Source organism: Macaca fascicularis, chromosome 7, assembly GCF_037993035.2.
Source record: "Macaca fascicularis isolate 582-1 chromosome 7, T2T-MFA8v1.1".
In the NCBI taxonomy this organism is placed as follows: Eukaryota; Metazoa; Chordata; class Mammalia; order Primates; family Cercopithecidae; genus Macaca; species Macaca fascicularis.
Window position 1 is genome coordinate 148,893,487 of NC_088381.1, and position 20,812 is coordinate 148,914,298.

The 20,812-nt window shown below is 41.5% G+C and overlaps 1 protein-coding gene across 14 annotated transcripts in view; it reads right to left on the minus strand.

Moving 5' to 3' along the window:
• The window catches only part of CEP128 (centrosomal protein 128), a 441,752-nt gene extending 421,285 nt beyond the window's left edge, over nt 1–20,467 (minus strand). For 11 of the 14 annotated variants that reach the window (XM_073998542.1, XM_073998540.1, XM_073998541.1 and 8 more), the window contains exons 1-2: nt 20,274–20,467; nt 18,085–18,240 (exon numbers count right to left, since the gene is read on the minus strand). The gene's annotated coding sequence lies outside the window, so the exon portion shown is untranslated. The remainder of the gene's footprint in view (nt 1–18,084; nt 18,241–20,273) is intronic. The other 3 variants (XM_073998545.1, XM_073998538.1, XM_073998537.1) reach the window with 1 other exon arrangement.
• Between the last annotated feature and the right edge of the window lie 345 nt (nt 20,468–20,812).

Below are 20,812 nucleotides of genomic sequence, written 5' to 3' on the forward strand. Positions count from 1 at the left end.
AATATATAAATTTAGAGGTGTGGGGAAGGGCAGAGATAAAGGGGGAGTAGGGAGAAACGGAACAAAAATAGATTTACTATCCAGAGTTTATAGCTGATTTGCTTTTTCAAAAACATTCCGGCCGGGCACAGTAGCTCATGCCTGTAATCTTAGCACTTTGGGAGGCCAAGGCAGGCGGATTGCCTGAGCTCAGGAGTTCAAGACCAGCCTGGACAACACAGTGAAACTCCATCTCTACTAAAATACAAAAATTAGCCAGGCATGGAGGCATGCAGCTGTAATCCCAGCTACTCAGAAGGCTGAGACAGAAGAATCACTTGAACCCAGGAGGCAGAGGTTGCAGTGAGCCGAGATTGCACTGCTGCACTCCAGCATGGGCGACAGAGCGAGATTCCATCTCAAAAAAAAAAAAAAAAACCTACATTTCATGAATTTTCTACAGTGATTTGCACTAATGTATAATCAGAGAGAAAACTATAATGTGTGCTTAAAAGAAACAAAAACAAATTAAACAAATTTAAAGATCTCTACAGAGATAGCAGATTAATAGGCTGACAGCAGATTAACAGGCTGTCAACCCAGAAAATTTAATTAAATAAAAGCTCTATATTCAGAACTTCCATTTTCTTGGTAACTGTGTCCTTTTCCTCCCTGGCAACTTCTTGACCTTATTTCCTAGTCCCCTGGCATCTACCTAGGTAGGGCCATGCCACTAGTTCTCACCAACTGATGAGCTGAAGAAATGAGCCGATCACAGGGCCAATCTCTACTATTTCATACTGAAGAGCATTCACTGACCAAAGGAAACATTTATCATGAGTTTATGAATTAAAAGAAAATTTCTTTTAATTTATATTATTTTCTCTTTGTAGTTTTACTGAAGTGCAGTCACTAGATTCAAAGATGACTCACTTAAAGAAACATTCTAAAATACTAGAATGAACGTAAAAATTGGAGGATATAAAAATATCCTAATGTGTAGCAACATCACCTGTGCAATCAAATTCTACTTTGGAAAACAAATTAAAAATGGTCCACAAGTTATATTTAATCACTATTATAATTTGAAGCCCAAAGAAGAATTATTAAGACTAGTAGAAAAAAACATTTATGTATGCTCAAGGAAAATCTTCATCATTGCCTTTAAAGATTTAAAAGAAAAAAAGTTCAATTAGATAAGAAATTTACCCTCATTATCATAAGAAATTTCAGCATCACACACTGATGAAAGAAAAGGAAGAACTGCTAAATTTGAAGAATGACCAAACTCTTGAATAACAATTTAAAGAAACAGAAATACCTAAATTCTGGTTAAAGCTGAGAAAGGTATTTCTTTCAACTGGAGAAAAAACAGTAAACACTCTTCTGCAGATTACTACCAGCTGCTGGTGCAACAAAATTTCTTATTAATAAGAAAGCAACAACATTTGTGCTGTCTACTTTTCAGACGTGAGCTTTTTCCAAATCTCTAGAGAAGACTAAGACGGCTGACCTTGGGAGAAAGTCTGGAATCTTAGAGCAAGCTCTGGGTCTGATATTACAATTCTTAGAATAGCTTATTTAGCTGCTCCCAACAAATCAGTATTTAAAGGCATAAATATTGTTGCTTCTGTCTTAATGAACCTTATAAAGAAAAAATACAGCCACCAGAGCAAATAACGAATCCTCATCAATTCACTCCCACTGAGGATCTATCCATCTAAAACAAATGCCCATATGCAAACTTGAATACTGCAACTAAAGAGAGTAAAACTGCATTCAACCCTTGTAATAAGAGGATTGACAATGAGCCTTTACAAACTCAAGTCCACCTCTTTTGTTATTTGACCTAAAGAGCCATCAGATTGTCTTCATTATAATGATGCATATTTGTATGTATGAGAGTTGTAATTTATTGATTCCCAAATCTCTTTGCCTCTGAGCCAATTTAAAACAATTAAGATTTGCAAGCTGTTCCATAAAAGATAAGCACCCAGCATCAGGGGTGATATTTCACAAAGACTGACTAGTGCATGTTAAGTAGGTGATTGCTTCTGTGGCCTCCAAGTACCTCAGCTGTCCCTGTCCAAGGTAATCGTCCTCAAAGAAGATGTTCAAGGTAATTGTGTTGATATGTAGGGGGTAAGGGAAAATTGAGAGTGTATTTTACGCTTAATCATTAACAAAGTTCAAATTTTAGAATGTATTTCTCACTGTTTCTGATATGGTTAGGCTTTGTGTCCCCACCCAAATCTCATCTTAAATTGTAATCCCCATAATCCCCATGCATTTAGTGAGAGACCTGATGGGAGGTGACAGGATCATGGAGGCAGTTTCCTCCATGCTGCTCTCATGATGGTGAGTTCTCACAAGATCTGATGGTTTTATAAGGGGCTCTTCCCTCTTCACTCCTCACTCTTCTCTCTCCTGCCACCATATGAGAAGGTCCAAGCTTGCTTCCCCTTCACCTTACGCCATGATTGTAAGTTTCCTGAGGTCTCCCCAGTCATGCGGAACTGTAAGTCAATTAAACCTCTTCGTTTATAAATTACCCAGTCTCATGTCGTATCTTTAAAGCAGTGTGAAAATGGACTAATAGAGTTTCAATAGCTGTAGGACTTGAGAGCTTTGCCTCATCCTTCAAGTGAAAAAGTTAACAAGCCAGCAGACATTACCATGTAGAAACAGTTAACAATTGTACCTGTCTTCTTTACATCGGTGCTCTTCTGTAACTTCATCTGCTCAAAGCCTTTTGGCAAATTTATAAAAGATCAAAATCAAAAACTGTCCAGTCCACCAGTCAGTTCTGTTATGTTAGTGAACATAATACATTAGGAAACAGAATCAGATACTTAAATTGATTTTTCATCATTTAATGAGTTGTCACTACATTTAGAAATGAAAGATGAAAGTAAATAAATAAGTCATAGTCTTTGACAGGAGAGAAAGACTTTTAAGTGTATTGTAAATGGTGAGTTAAGTAATACAACAAAATCCTTGGGGAGTCAGGTTAGGATTTTTCCACTCATCTTGAAGGATGCACATAAGTTTGACAGGTGTATGAGACAACGAAATAGAATTCAATTAAAAACTGTCTCAGAGAAAAGTAGACAGGATCCAAATAAGCTCAGCTCTTGCATCCTTCTACCAGGGAAGTTCTGCCCTCATCTGATTTTCATGCTATGGTTTCATGGGTTTTTTTCAATGATTCTACTATTTTCAAAAGAAAATAAAAACATTTGAAAGCCACTACTATAACTAAAGAAAAAAAACTGAAGAATCCTGAGTGGAGAGTAACACGGTAATAAGCACATCAACAGCAGAACAGCTGGGAGGCTGTTGCAATCTATTAGGTAATGAATGGTGGGCACCTAAGCCAGTGGCAGCGGAAATGAAGTGTAGCAGGGATGAATGAACTCTGAGGGCAAGGTAAAAGAGTAAAAGATGAATCACAAGTTCCAGGTTTTGGTAGCTGGATGGATCCTGAACTAGTAAACTGAGCAAAGAAATCAATGAAAAGAAAGAGCTTTTAGGAGAACATATGTTCTAAATTGAACTTGTCTAAGCTTCAATTATAAGGAGAGGATCAATTTGTGTTTCAGGGAGGAAATACCAAACTAAAGATGTCTAATAAGCAACTGGATATGTGAGTCTAAGGAAATATTTGATAGTCATCAGTATAGGGGTGGATAAGATCACCAAGAAAAAAATGCACGGTGAGAAAGGAAGTAGAACCAAAGAAAACCCCAGAAGAACTCCAATATACAAAAGGCAGACAGAGGAGGTGGCAAATGAGATTGAGAAGAAACATGAAAAGTAGGTGGAAAACTAGGGGAAACTATATAACAGAAGTTATGAAAAGAAGGGTTTCAAAACAGCAAGAAAAAAAAACTTACAATTTCCCAGTAATCATTGAATTGCCTTTCAACTCCAAATCCATCCTTCATTGTCTGCTCTTCACAAATAGAGCTGAGGCCTTTAAATATTTCTCCTTTGTAGCTAGCATAATGTTAAACTTTGTCATAGAAAGTGTTGGAAGGGTTGTTTTTTGGTTGTTGTTGTTGTTTTTAAATCCAAGACGGTGCAATGGAGGCATCGTTGGCATGCCTCTCCCACTTGGAAAAACAAAATTGTGTGCAGAAAGTCATGCTACAAATTTTCTTCCAAGAAGCAACATAGGAACTTAAAAACACTGAAAGAAACCACAAACCCTTTGAAAGAAGCAGTGGGCAGTAATCTACACGATAAACCAGGAGGAAAACTGGTAGTTGCCAGAGCATGAGTGGGGAGAGACTGCCTCCATGATACACTCTCCCACTGGGGAGCCAAGCAATCCAGGCCACAGGAGAACACCTTAACCCTACCCAGTGCTGGTGCTGACTTAAGGAGCAGTGAGGTTTTATGAAAAGGAGCAGCATCGAACCATGTTTACTCCCAGACCCAAGCAGGGACAGAGGGAAGCCATTCGTGATCCTACCTCACAAGGGATCTCACCTGAAGTCTGCTGGTTAACTGAGACAGTGGTCACAGGTTGAGAGAAGCTCCCAACTGAGACGTGTGATATAATCTTTAGTGGGGACAAACGCCCTTGGTCAGAACCAAGGAGTGGGCAGAAAGTGTGCTAGAGCTGCAGGCACAGGACCTGGGAGCCTCTACTTCACGGGCTGACCAGGAGGTGCACAACCTAAAAGCTGGTTTCTGTGTCAGTTGGGAACACTTATGGCTTGGGACAGTTTTGAGGGCTGCCTGGAAGCCACCTAGCTACTGCTAGCACAACACCGTGGGTATGAGACCTGCCTTGCCAAGTTCATGGGAGCTGAGTGGGGCTTACTGCCACCTGCTACCCCATCCTTCCCCTTGTGGATTCTTCGGTACAGCAGAGGTAGCTGTGTTCCTCCCTGGAACATTACCCCTGTGACCAGGGAACTGTCCTCTAATCCCCATTGGGGCCACTGTTTGCACTCAAATGTGGGGAGCCAGACTGTGGACTTGCCTGACCCAGCTCCGACTAGCTTTGCCCATCCACCTACTCTGGTAGCCTAACACGACAGAGACTTTTGCATGCTTCATGGCCCCACCCATTGCCTGAGACACCAGAGTACCTCCCCTGGGTAACAGAAGGCAAGCACAATTCCCACCACTAATACTGCAACTGGTGCTCTTTTGCAAGCACCACCTACAGGCTGGAAGCAAACCAGCACAGCCCATTACAATATCTACAGGGACATCATAGCGCTCAGGAAGAGAAAACGTTATGCATGACCTCAGCTACCACCATTGCCTGCATCACCCTGGTTAACCAGGAGGCCCTGAGTCTGTCCACAGGCCCAGTACATTGCAACTACAGCTGGCATTTGAGAAAGCCAACACACTAAGGCTATTTATAACCAAGGAAATCTCACAGAGTGTGTCATTCTCCTCTCACCCCCATCAGAGCCATGCTAGTACTCACTGTTGGGAAACTGGAGGATAGTTCACAGCAGTGGATCCCTTGTAGACATTCTCCAGCACCAGCCTAGAGTGTGGCAACCCCACGAGGTGGCTAGACCCAGAGCAGCAGCAAGATTCACAGCAGTCTGGCCCTGAGAAACTGCTACTCCTAGGGTAAGGGGGAGCGTACCACATTAAGAGGGCAGACACTCCGTCGGACAAAAGAAACCAGACTGCAGGCTCTGAGTCCCTGAACTTTCCACTTGTGGGAAGTTTCTTTCAGCAGAGGCACAGGTGCAGTGCTGGGCTCAGTAGGGGAAGTATGCGGCTCTACCCCAATTGTCAGGCAGCCTTGGTGCTCATGAAGGATCTTGGAGAAGGGGACTTTTCTCCCCCTCACTCAGCACTGCAGACACAGCTGGGGCTCCTCCCACAGGAGCATGGCATGGGTGCATCTGTAGACAGCCTTTCCATAACACTTCAGGGTGGCTGCATCCCCACAAGAGGAGTGCCCTCCAGGTTCAGACTTGCAAGAGAGCCAGAGTCACGATCCCCCTCTACACAGATGAAAAGAGGTGCCTGTCTAATGGGAATAGTCAGACCACTTCATGCAGAGTGTGACTAGGAGATGGATCACTTTCCTGGTGGCCCAGAAGGGAGGCTGTGGTGGCTCCCTCCCTTACCCACAAAAAGACCTCAGTGCATTTCACTGAGAGCTTCCCCAGCCATCTCTGTCAAGGCTGTGACCTCTGCCCACCACTGGGATACCGCATTTACCCAACTGCTTTAGTTGTAGCTGTTTTTTACCATGGGTACCTCCTACTGGCCTGTAGCCTGAACTGTTCAACCCAGTAAATAAAACAATAGAAAAAAAAAAAAATTAAGTGCATACCACTGAGGAATGAGGTAAGCATCATAAGATTTCTCACTCCAGCCCCACAGGAGAGAGTAAACCTGTTCACACACCCAGCACATTGCTACTATAACCAGCACCAGAGAAAGCCATCACACAAAGATTTTCTATAACCAGGAAACTCATACAGATTCTTTGGCATTGAAAGTACCCAAAGCCAAAACTAGGTGACAATCAACTATAAACATTAAAGTCATATCCTCAAGGCAGGGCAGGGGGGAGAAGAAAGTTCTTTAAAATCCCTATCCAATCAAAAACAAATTCAAAAATAATTAGAAGAAACAGTCTACCCAAATAAGAAGGAAACTAGAAAAATCATTCTGGCAATATGAAAAAAGAGAGTTCCATAACACTCCCAAAAGATCACACTAACTCTCCAGCAATGCATCCAAACCAAGGTGAAATTTTTGAAATACTAGATAAAAAATTCAAAAGGTTGATTATTAAGTTATTCAAGAAGATAAAAGGGAAAGGTGAAAACCAACATAAAGAAATCAATGAAACAATTCAGGATATGAATGAAAAATTTTCTAAAGAGACAGACATTTCAAAGAAAAAAAAAATGAGAACTTTTGGAAGTGAAAAGCACATTTAGGGAACTACAAAATGCAGCAAAAACTCTTAACACTAGACTAGACCAAGAAGAAAGAATTTCAGAGCTTGAAAACAAGGCTTTCTAAGTAAATCAATCAGACAAAAATAAAGAAAGAAGAATGAAAAGATACGAAGAAAATCTCCAAGAAATATGGAATTATGTAAAATGGCCAAACCTAAGAATCATAGGTGTTCCTGAGAAAGAAGGTAGATTCCTGTCTCTCTCCATATACAAAATTAACTCAAGATGGATTCAAGATTTAAATTTAAGACCTAAACTTATAAAAACTTAAGAAGAAAACCTAGGAAAAACTCTTCTGGACATTGGCCTAGGCAACAAATTTATGACTAAGACCACAAATGCAACAAAAACAAAAATAAACAAATGGGACCTAATAAAACTAAAAAGTTTGTGCACAGCAGAAGAAATAATCATCAGAGTAAATAACCTGCAGGATGGGAAAAAATACTTGCAAATTATGTATCCAACAAAGGACTAATATCCAGAATCTACAAGGAACTCAAACATATTGGGGGGAAAAGTAATCTTCTTAAAAAGTGGGCAAATGACATAAATAGACATTTCTCAAAAGAAGATATACAAATGGCCAACAAATATGAAAAAAAAAGACCAGTATCATAATCAGAGAAATCCAAATGAAAACCACAATAAGACAACCTTATTCCAGCAGAATGGCCATTATTAAAAAGTCAAAAAACAACAGATATTGGTATCGATGTAATGAAAAAAGAATGTTTATACACTACTGCTGGAAATGTAAATCAGTACAACCGCTACGGAAAACAGTACACAGATTTCTCAAAGAACTGAAAGTAGATCTATCATTTGATTCAGGAATCCCACTACAGGGTATCTACCCAAAGGAAAGTAAGTCACTATGTCAAAAAGACAGCTGCACATCTATGTTTATCACAGCACAATTCACAATTGCAAAGATATGGAATCAACCTAAATGCCCATCAACTGATGAATGCATAAAGAAAATGTGGTACATATGTATACCATGGGAATACTACTCAGCCATAAAGAAGAACAAAATAATGTATTTTGCAGCAACTTGGTTAGAACCGGAGGCTATTATTCTAAGTAACACAGAAATCAGAAACCAAATATTTCATGTTCTCACTTATAAGTGGGAGCTAAGCTATGGGTACACAAAGACATACAGAGTGGTAGGGTGGACACTGGAGACTCAGAAGGGGGCAGTGTGAGAGGGGGTTGAGAGATGAAAAGCTACTCATTGGGTACAATGTACACTACTTTAGGTGCCTAAAATCCCAGACTTCACCACTATACAATTCATCCATGTAACCAAAAACCACTTGCACCCTAAAGCAGGGGTCTCCAGCCATGAGCCAAGGACCACTACCAGTCCATGGCCTGTTAGGAACCGGGATGCACAGCAGCAGGTGAGCAGTGGGTGGGTGAGCAAAGCTTCATCCGTATTTACAGCCGCCCCCCTTCACTTGTGTTACCACCTGAGCTCCACTTGCTGTCAGATCAGCAGTGGCATTAGATTGTCCTAGGAGCACAAGCTCTACTATGAACTGTGCAGGCGAGGGATCTAGGTTGTGTGTTCCTTATGAGAATCTAATGTCTGATGACCCAAGGTGGAGCTGAGGTGGTGATTCTATTCCTAGGGAGCGGCTGCAAATACAGATTACCATTAGCAGAGAGGTTTGACTGCACAGAGACCTTAGTAAATCGATGGCTTGCAGACTCATATCCAAACCCTATCAGTGAGTAGCAAGTGACAAGCTGCATCTGGCGGCAGGCTTTAAGTCAGAATCTGATACTTACTTCAGTCTACACATGGCCTGCCCATTCTTTTATTTACCACTTCTGTCCATACCTCTTGCCTGCACTATGTGCTTGTCTCAGTCACTGTTTTGGTAAGCCCACAAGCTAACCCTAGCCAAAATGAGTAAAAACCAAACATCACTGGAGAGCTTCTTTGAAAAGGGGGAAAGATCCAATGACGGGACAGCAGAAGATGCTAAAAGTGCCAACAAAAAAGAAAACTACATTTAAAAAAATTACCAAGAGTCCTACTTAAAGTAAGAGTTCATTGCAACAGGTGTTTCACCTTCTCCAAGCCTGCTTTGTATATGTGGTGACCAGCTATGCAATAAAGCTATAAAACCTTCAAAACTGCTTCACCACATGGAGACAATGCACCCTGCATTAAAAGACAAGCCTTTGGAGTTTTTCAAAGGAAAAAAACATGAACACGAAGAACAGAAGCAATTATTGAAGGTCACCACTTCATCAAATGAATGTGCACTGTGAGCATCATTCTTAGCGGCTAACCACATTGCTAGACCTAAGAAGTCCTTCGCTGTTGGTGAAGAGTTGACCTGCTTGCTGCTAAGGACATTTGTCATGAACTTTTAGGATAGACTGCAGTTCAACAGGTAGCACATGTTCCTCTTTTGGTTAGCACTATAACTAGATGAATTGATGAATAACAGAGGATACTGAGGTACAATTGTTAAAGAGGATTAATGAGTCATTGTGGTATGTAATCCAGGTTGATGAGCCTATCAATGTTGACAATAAGGCACCAATGCTTGCTTTTATGCGATATATTTTTCAGGAGGATGTGCATGAGGATACCATATGTGTACTTTTGTTGCCAACCAACACCACAGCTGCAGAACTACTAAAGTCTTTGAATGACTACATATCAAGAAAACCAAATTGGTCATTTTGTGTCGGTATGTGCACAGACAGAGCAGCTGCCATGACTGGATGGCTTGCTGGTTTCACTACTCAAGTCAAAGAGGGTGCTTCCGAATATGAGTCTATGCACTTTGTCATCCATGGAGAAACGCTGGGTAGCTGAAAAATGTCACCTGAACTTAACAACGTTTTGCAGGATGTGATTAAAATTATCAGTCACATTAAAGTACATGCCCTTAACTCATGTCTGTTCTTGCAGCTCTGTGAGGAGATAGATGCGGAGTACACACGTCATCTCTTATACACAGAAGTGAGATGGCTTTCTAATGGTAGGTCACTGGCCAGAGATTTTGAGTTACAAGAGCCGCTCCAGAGAGCTCTTTTAGAAATAGTCACTACTGGCAGCACATTTCAGTGACAAATGGGTTGCAAAACTTGTTTATTTGTGTAACATATTCAAATTCAACCTGCTCCACAAACTCAATCTGTCCCTTCATGGGAAAACGACAACTGTGTTCAAGTCAGCAGATAAAGTGGATGCATTCAAAACCAAACTAGATTTATGGGGGCAACCAGTGAACACTGGGAGTTTTGACATGTTTCAAATATTAGCAGAGATTTTGAAAGAGACTGAGCCAGGGCCTCCTTTCTCCCAGCTGGTGTATGATCATCTATCTCAGCTTTCAAAGGAGTTTGAGCATTACTTCCTGATATGGTCTGGCTGTGTCCCCACCCAAATCTCATCTTGAATTGTAGTTCTCGTAATACTCATGTGTCGTGGGAGAGACTGGTGGGAGGTAATTGACTCATGGGGGCAGTTACCCACCATGCTGTTCTCATGATAGTAGTGAGTTCTCACAAGATCTGATGGTTTTATAAGGGGCTTTTCCTCCTTTGCCTGGCATTTCTCTCTCCTGATGCCATGGGAAGAAGGACGTGTTTGCTTCTCTTCCACCATGACTGTAGGTTTCCTGAGGCCTCTGCAGCCATGCAGAACTGTAGGTCAATTAAACCTCTTTCCTTTATAAATTACCCAGTCTCGGGTATTTCTTTGTAGCAGCATGAGAGCAGACCAACATACTTCTCAACCACCAAAGATCCCCAAATTGGGAAGAAATGGTTCCATGACCCACTTGTAAATAAACCAGGTGAATCAACTTTCTCCATGCTAGAAGAGGATCAACCTCTTGAGACTGCAAATGACTCTGGCCTTAAAAGTATGAGACAACTTCAAACCTCTGTATGTTCTGGATTTAAGTCAAGGCAAAATATCCTGAGATTGCCTTGTGCACCAAAAAGCCTGCTTCCATTGCCAACATCCTATCTTTGTGAAGCAGGGTTTTCTGCAGTGACAGCAACCAAAATGAGACTACAGAGTAGAATGGACATAAGCAACACACTTTGGGTGTCACTATCTCCCATCACCCCTAGATGGGACTGTCTAGTTGCAGGAAAAAAAAGCTCAGGGCTCCCAATGACTCCATGGTGAGTAGCATAATTATTTCATTATATATTACAGTGTAATAATAACAGAAATAAAGCGCACAATGAATGTAATGCACTTGAATCATCCCAAAACCATCCTTCTCTCTGCCTCCCAGTCCGTAAAAAAATTGTCCTCCATGAAAAGTGCCTCTGGTGCCAAAAAGGTTGGGGACCCCTGCCTTAAAGCTATTGAAACCAAAAATAATAATCATCATAATAATGATTTTTTAAAAGGACACTGCAGGAGGAAGGGGCTTCTCTTTCTGGTTCCACGTTTCCCATTTGTTGCATTTTCATTTCAGCATCCTGTGTGAGTGATATCCAGTGGTACCCAACTCCATCAAGTGTCAGCAGTACCTGCATTGGGCAGCTTCCCATCAAGTTTCAGTAACCCAACCCCTACTCAGATTCTTAGTGAATCTGACAGACACCCTCACAGTCAATCCCTCTGCTTCACCCTACCAGCATCCTGGAGAGGTGTTTCCTGCCCATCATTTGTGGTGCGGTTCCCTGCTTTCCAGCATCACTCCGCCTTTAATTAGGAACAGTGTCCCCTCCTTGTCCAGCAACTGCGGATCAGCTATGGCCCAGTAACTCAGCAAGTCTCTCCACCATTTGGGGGCTATAGCCACACCTTCTCCAACAAGGCTTGAATCCCAGCCTTGAAGAGAGCCCCCTCCCATTTATACCTCCTTTGGGCACTCTCTCTCAGCCCAGGGGATTCTTTAGAGTCATCTCTGTCCTTTTACTGATAATCCCCTTATAGTTAATTATATCAGGAGTCAGCAAACTTTTTTTCTCTGCCACAACTATTAGCCTCTGCCAGCTGTAGCACAAAAGCACAGACAATTATAAATGAATGGGGTCGCTTGATTCGACCTGTGGTAGGCTAAATTTAGCCCATGGGATATGGTTTACCAACTGCTGCTGTATGTTAAACTTTCCCTGTTAAAATTACTGTGGGACATCTGTCTCGCCTGTTTAGGGGCAAATGCTGACTGAACTCTAACTGAGAGATGAATGCAACAAATATGCCAAGTAGGAAAAGGAATAGAAAGTATCCTTTGGAAGTGCTAGTGACTGTATCAAAAGCAGTCTCAGTAAAACAGCTTGGGTGAGGATGATGCCAGGTTGTGGAGAAAACAGGAGGTGAAAAAGCAGAAGCACTGTGTATAAATCATTCTTTTAGGAAGTCTGGATATGTGAAGAAAGAAAGAGATTAGTAGCTAGAAAGGAATATTTATGTGTGGGAAATAAGCCTCAGGTTGCAAAATAGTTGAGGTTCTGATGCCAGGCAGGTCCAATATACAAGAAATAAGATGGCAGACTTCAGACAAGCCCTATCTACCATTAGGATCCATGCCAGCAAGGCACTTATTGTTGAGAGTCCTGTGCAACCACCGGCTGATAGTTTGCTACACTTCTTTCCTGCAAACACTGTGACATACTTTCCCTACCCTCTGCAGTTAATTCCCAGCTTTCAAGCCTCCTGTCTTAATAAGTTACACAAATAATGGCCTTCATCCTGAAACTGCTTTGCAGTACCAGATGGTTCAGCAAACTTTGGCACAGCCAATTTTAAGGGTCAGGAAGAAGATCATGATTTCTTGCCTAAGAACTCAAAGACCATCCTTTAGCAAAAGTTTATTGAGCAGACCTTAAAATTAAAGGTATCGATAGGAAATGTTTTTTGTTTTTTGTTTTTTGTTTTTTTGAGACGGAGTCTCGCTCTGTCGCCCAGCCCAGGCTGGAGTGCAGTGGCGCGATCTCGGCTCACTGCAAGCTCCGCCTCCCGGGTTCACGCCATTCTCCTGCCTCAGCCTCCCGAGTAGCTGGGACTACAGGCGCCCACAACCGCGCCCGGCTAATTTTTTGTATTTTTAGTAGAGACGGGGTTTCACCGTGGTCTCGATCTCCTGACCTTGTGATCCGCCCGCCTCGGCCTCCCAAAGTGCTGGGATTACAGGCGTGAGCCACCGCGCCCGGCCCGGAAATGTTTTTTAAAACATCGATAAAGTAGAAACATACTGGATTTAACGATTGGCGCACATAGCTGGAAATCAGAACATCAGAGGTACAAACGCGAGAATCACCATTTCCTGAGCACCTCGGTATGAAAGGTACTTTGCATACAGTCAAGTATCTCTGCAAAGCTTGGCTTAACCTCAGGCCAACCTTACAAAGAGGATTTCTAACCTCCCCAAGGGCACATACTAGCTCTTGTTTATCTATTCCCAGGCTCCAGAATAGTGTCTTAGTGTTTGGCACATTCAATATTTACTTCTTAAATGAACAAAGTAGTCCCTTTTTGGCAAATGAAGAACTACTAAGGCTCCCAGTAGTTAAGCAGCTAGAAAAGCCTGGATTCAAACCACACCTTAAAGCAACCTTCTAAATAACTAGGAGACCGCACAACTGGAAACATATATAAACCAAGACAGAAAAGAAAATTTGTTTTAGTTTGCTTTTCTGTAAAATTATGAGACTATGATATATTACTTGCTTATATTTATACAAAGGCATAATAATGTTCAACTTTATTTAAATAATAATAGCTATTGATTTATGGTTTTCTATGGACTAATTTCTGTACTAAGTGCTTTACGTATGCTCTCTCATTTAATCCTCATAACACTATTATTATCATCCCCATTTTATAGAAAAGAGAACTAAGGCTTAAAGAAGCAAAGTAACTTAAGTGGCAGAGCCAGGATTCAAATCCAGGCAAGAAGACTATTTCCAAAACTCAACTTTTAAATCAATACACTTGTTACATGTAAATGGCAGTGGCGAAAAGGCAAAAAAACAAAAACAAAAAAACAGGTGTACCAGTGAGTAAAGGTACTCTTCCCTAAAAGCAAAATAAGCTGATAAGAACAAAGGGCTTGGGTGGGCACAGTGGCTCATGCCTGTAATCCCAGCACTTTGGGAGGCCGAGGTGGGTGGATCACTTGAAGTTAGGAGTTCGAGACCAGCCTGGCCAGCATGGTGAAACCCCGTCTCTACTAAAACTACACAAATTAGCTGGGTGTGGTGCTGAGCACCTATAATCCCTGCCATTTGGGAGGCTGAGGCAGGAGAATTGTTTGAACCCAGAAAGTAGAGGTTGCAGTGAGCCGAGATTGCACCACTGTACTCCAGTCTGGGTGACACAGTGAGACTCTGTCTACAAAAAAAAAAAAAAAAAAAAAAGAATAAAGTACTTATTGTTGTAATTAAGGCTGTGAGTCCCCCCAAAAAAACAGAACACACATGAGCTAGCTTAAGTAAAACAGAAATTAATCATTTTTAAAGAATACAATAATGATGGTAGTGGTGGTGGCGGTCATCATGGTAGAAGCAATAATATTAATAACTCAACAATTAAATGGCCCGTTTCTGTGCCAGGCCCTGTTCTAAGCACTTTACTTGTATTAACTAATTTAACCCCAACAACAGCCCTGTAGAGTAAACATAGCTGTAACCAATATCACAGGTAAGGAAACAGCTTCCAAAAGTTAACTTGCCCAAACTCAAAAAAGTAGAAAGCTTTCTTCCACACAGACATCTCTATTCCACAACCAAAACCTAGCAGGCTCAGTTCCAGGCTGTATTTTTGCTCTGATTTCATCAGGAGTCCACCCTGGTCCAGCACCTCAAAGCAGGAGGCAGAATCAAATGGACCCGTGCCTGGAAGCAGAGAATTAAAGCTCATCCATTCATCCATGAGCACATTCATTCACAAGCACTTATTCATCCATTCACAAGCACCTGTTTCATAGCAAACCCTGTCGGCAGAGTAGATTTCTAAATGTTTATCAAGCCAGGCACAGTGGCTCATGCCTGCAATCACAACACTTTGACAGGCCAAGGTGGGAGGATCACTCGAACCCAGGAGGTCGAGGCTGCAGTGAGCCAAGATCACACCACTGCACTCCAGCATGAGTGCTGGAGTCGAAGGAAGGAAGGAAGGAAGGGAGGAAGGGAGGAAGGGAGGAAGGGAGGAAGGGAGGAAGGGAGGAAGGGAGGAAGGGAGGAAGGAGGGAAGGTCTTTATCAGAATGAATTAAATGGATTCATGTAACCACAAATATTCCCGTCTCCCAAATACTCCAAGCACCAGCATTATAGAAATTTCCGAGAGGTGTACATATCTGATAAAGGCCTGATAAGCCTCTTCGGGTCATTCATAATTAGTGACAACAAGATACCAGAAACAAGATTTAAAAACTAAAAGAAAAACTCACAAAAATAGTTGCGTTATATGGGAACCAAAGGGTTAATCAGCTCTTTCAAAAACACAAGAAAAAGAACAGTCCGGTTGTAAAAGACTCAAAAGATATATAAACAGACAATTCACAGAAATCAAATGACCTTAACAAATGCTACTTGTTATTTCACTAAATAATTGCAAATTAAAATAATAAAATGATATTCTTGTCTATCTGTTTTATACAGATGAAAAAAACCTCTCACAGGGTTAGCAAAGTTATACCTTGTTGTAAGAGTATTAACTATAAAAAACTATATTAACATGTATATCTACTATGTACCCACAAAAATTAAAAATTTAAAAAAAAAAAAAGCTACATTAGCTTTTCTGGAGAAAAACCTGGCAATACAAGTAAAAATAAAAAATACAGGCCAGGCGCAGTGGCTCATGCCTGTAATCACAGTATTTTGGGAGGCCAAGGTAGGAGGACTGCCTGAGCCCAAGAGTTCGAGATGCACCTGGGCAACATAGTGAGACCTTGTCTCTACAAAAAAATAAAACAAAATTAGCCAGGTGTGGTAGTGCACACCTGTAGTCCTAACTACTCGGGAGGCTGACGTGAGAGGATTTCTCAAGCCTGGGAGGTAGAAGCTGCAGTGAGCCAAGATCGCACCACTGCACTTCAGCCTGGGTGACAGAGTGAGACCCTGTCTCAATCAATCAATCCGTAATATACATAGATGTTGACCCAGAAAATCTATTTCTATGACTATTATCCTAGGAAGATAAAAGAAGATGTTTATATAGATATATTTTACATATAGACATATGCATAAGAATTTCACTGTAGAAATTCTTCAGAAATTTTAATTCACTCATCCATTCATCCATGAGCACATTCATTCACTCCACCCTGGGCAATAGAGTGAATGAATTTTTTTATACTTGTAAAAGAGTAAGAAAAAAATATAAATCCACTGGATAAGAATACATTAAATGTATCTAATCACTGGGATACTATGTATCTGTTAAAAGAGACAAGGTTGAATCCTAAGTGCTGACCTGTAACACTATGTTGTTACAAAAAAGAAAAACACACTATATGACAGTATGAATGTATTGAAACTACTTCATATCAGATTCAACCCAGAGACATTACATGGATAGTGTATTCTATAATATACATGCTAATATAGTTTTTAATAATCTAATAAATCTAGATTATTTTTATATTATTTCCAAAATTTCTGGACCAAATTATCCTAATAGGCCCCCCATCCAGCTCTAAAATTATTTAATCCTAATTTTTTTTTTTTTTGAGACAGCATCTTACTCTGTCACCCAGGCTGGAGTGTAGTAGTATAATCACAGCTCACTGCAGCCTCAACCTGCTGGGCTCGAGTAATCATTCCACCTCAGCCTCCTGAGTAGTAGGGACCAAAGGCGCATGCCACCATGCTTGGCTAATTTTTTTTTTTTTTTTTTTTTTGTAGAGAAGGGGTCTTGCTATGTTGCCCAGGGTATTCTCAAATTCCTAGGCTCAAGTGATCCTCCTGCCTTGGCCTCCCAAAGTGTAGGGATTACAGGCATGAGTCAATGCACCTGGCCTAATCCTATAAAGTTTGTACACCATTGATCTTATACACAGTGTTAGTATTCTTTTTTTTTTTTTTTTTTTTTTTTGAGACAGAGTCTCGCTCTGTTGCCCAGGCTAGAGTGCAGTGGCGCACAAAGCTCTGCCTCCCGGGTTCACGCCATTCTCCTGCCTCAGCCTCCCAAGTAGCTGGGACTACAGGTGCCCGCCACCACGCCCAGCTAATTCTTTTGTATTTTTAGTAGAGACAGGGTTTCATCGTGTTAGCCAGGATGGTCTCGATCTCCTAACCTCATGATCTGCCCGCCTCAGCCTCCCAAAGTGCTGGGATTACAGGTGTGAACCACCACGCCCCACCACACAGTGTTAGTATTGCAAGCCCACAGTGTGTCTCCCCTCTATGTTTCAGAACCTTTTATTGAAGCACAATATGAAATCCAAAGAAAGGTCCAGAATTTTTATATCTATGTTGTAAATTTAAACTTTTAACATTACACCCTTAATTATCAATTATAAATTCATGTTGAATTTATTTATGGAAATCACAAATTATAATGATCTCTTACCTCAATAATAATATAAGGACCACTATATTTAAAAAAAAAAAAAAAACTAAGAAAGATAATACAACTTTTTGAACATTGAAAGAGATGAATCAACTACACACTATGCCATATATGGTACACTTAACCCAAAAATGTTGAATATGAATCAAACTCTATTAGAGGGCACTTATAAACAGCAATGAAGCCCCTTGGCAGTGGGTGGGACTGAAATTTGGAGTCAGAAGACCTGGAAACAATGACCACTCTTTTGGCTCCAGAATCCCACACAAATCAAATAACCTGCGACTCAACTGCCTCCTTTGTAAAAGCATGATAAAGGAATTATATAATGCCTGTAAAAGGTGCCTGACAGAGTGCCTGAGACAAAATAGGTTCTCATTTTCTTGTTTAATAGAAACAGCTGCATCACTGTTGCTTTTATTAAGGTTAAGGACATCTCAACTTAACTAGTTTGTTCATCTGAATGTTTGTAACATTGTATACACAACCATTCTATACTTTATTTTTATACTATATATTAGAAAGGGGCTTCTTGTTTCCAAAACTCTATTTGTTGGCATAGTCTTTTCCACCATAAATATGCAAAAACATGTGTTATCTCCGAAATTCAGGGAGAAAGCATACTTACAAAGCACACCCCCAAAGCTCCGAGTTGCTCTTCTCTGAGCTCAACGCTCTTTTTAGGCACATATGTCTGCCTCCTATCATTTCTTCATGAGGTTCAGGGCAAAGGGCCTAGTCAAGCAGATGATCTTTGGTTGCCCCTAGACTTTCCCCAAACCACCTACAAATAAACAAAACAAGGGGTAAGACATACCTACAACTTTAAACATTTTTAAATAATGAAAGATGAAAATTAGGTCCCTATGTACAGACTATGGCATAACGCAGAACAGAGAAAATGCTCCTAGAATCATTCAAAAGCCCAAGTGACCTCACTACAATTCTTCACATCCAAGTGCCCAGTCAACATATTGTTACTGGCGACTCCCATCCATGCCTGGTCATCCCTGGGGCTTGCCAGAGAGTTCATGCTCCAGTGTGAACCGCAGCCCAAGTCTAGCCAAAAGTACCACGCCATGAGCATGTCTAAAAGTTGGTAACTAAGTCAGGTAATACAGTTAACTTGTTACTTCTGAGTGTGGTGACCCAATGGTACTTCTAAGCCAGTCTAACACTCCTAAAGGAAATATTTTATAAGCTGTCCAGTTCTTCCCATACTAAGCTACAATTAAATAAATAAAAGTAAAATGCCTTTGGTTGTAGGAAAGAGCTATGGATAGAAATGTTTTCAATTATTTGTGACTGCTTTCGAAGCAATCTCTAAGAATCCACAGGAAGTGATCCAGAGAACTGGGAGTTGTCTACATAAAAGGTAGATCTGGGAATACATCTATAAACCATTTCAAGGAAGAAAAAAAAAAGGTATTCTGAAAAAGCTAATCAAAATAAAACTGTCAAGAAACAGTTCAAAGACACTCAGGTTATGCAATGGCAGACAAGATATGCTGAGAGAACATACGTACACTGCACACTTCATTCTTCTAACAAAACAGCCACCATAACCCATGAGTCATAGGCACAACCAAATTTATGTATGCCAATGTGAAACTGCCGAAGTTTAAACCTTATCTCTGTGCTGTCCAGTACAGTAGTCACTAGACACATGGCAACTGAGCTCTAGCTCCAGCCAGGTCAAACTGACATATGCTATACACGGAAAATACACACCAGATTTTGAAGACTTAAAGTATTTTTTTTTAACGTATAGACAGGCATGGTGGCCAGCTACTCCGCAGGCTGAGATAGGAGAATCGCTTGAACCCAGGAGATGGAGGTTGCGGTGGGCCCATACCGCGCCACTACAGTCTAGCCTGGGCAACAGAGCCAGATCACGTCTCAAAAAAAAAAAAAAAAAGTAAAACTCCCAATAAGTTTTATATTACTCCATTGAAAACATTTTTCTATATTGTGCTAAATAAACTATTAAAATTAATTTCACCAGTTTCTTTTTACTTTTTTAATGTTGGTACTAAAAATTTAAATTCACCTGTGTGGCTCACACCGTATTTGTATTAGACAACACTAATCTGCATAATTAATAAAAATAAAAAACAAATGCTGAGCACTTGCAGGGTGCCAGGCACTGTGCTAGATACTTTACATAATACTCAAATCAATGCTGCAATTAATGGCAGAGTTTTACCAGACGCCTACATAACAGATTGGCTCCATCAAACCAATAAAAGATGCAGCTGGGATTGAATGTCAGGTATTTTTTTACGAAATAATTCAATTAAGGCACAGCTAACAGCTAAGGCTGGGGCAATTCCCATGATGGCACGGGAAAAAGAGCTCACTAATACAGCGTTCCCGAGAGTAGCAAGCTTTTTGTGACTACAAAACAGGTATTTAAAAAAAAAAAAAAAAATTAAGTTCCATAGCAGGACAGGCAAGCAAATGTCAGACGGTTCTCTGAAGGACCTACCGAATGAGTCCAATCTCCTGTCCCTTAAAGCTTCACAGATGCTAGCGGTAGAGCAAGCTACTCCCAAAGGAAGGACAATGCAGTCCAGATTCGCTGGATAACCTGGCCAGGACCTGACCGCGGACACCCCTGCCGAGGGAGGGAGGCCTCGGGATGACAGGCGCGCCGTCTCCCCTCACCTCACACACTCCACCCATCCACGACTCCACCCCAGATCCCGCGCCGCTCCGAGGTCCCCACCCCTGGGACGAGGGGAAGCGGGACTAAAACGTCTACAGTAAGACGGGGAAGTGGTCGAAAAAGGGCAAGGGGGAGGTGGGCGCAGGTACCTGAGACGGAGGATGACCCCAGCTCCTTAATGCCGGATCATCGCCTAGGCCCCACCCGGCTCCCGCGGCTACCAGTGACCCAGAAGGTGCAACTGACCAAACGCAGCGACTCAACCGACTCTGCTCTCCCCAGACTCGCAGCTATGGCAACTTGAACTAGCCGCCCAGCCACAGCGAGAGTACAAGACCCCGCTGCCGCCGCTTGGCCCTCTGGGAGTTGTAGTCCATCTCGGCCTCACCATCAAGGAGTTACCAAGGGAGAGGATCCGGAAAAGGAACTACAAATCCCAGGATGACATACAGCTGGCCTTCGGGTAACTTTCCCGGAAAAGAAGCCTGATCCCTCGGCCGCGCCCTCTTGCCCTGCTGTATTTTTTTTTTAAAGGACGAGCCTCCTTTGTAGGAGGCAAACTCCAGATAGAAAGTGAATAAAAATGCTTCCTTAACCTTGACTGTAATTTTACTCCCTGGGGAACAAAAGGAGTCCCCGAGGACTACGGTAAGATGGGGAAGTGGTAGAAAAAGGGCAAGGGAGCGGT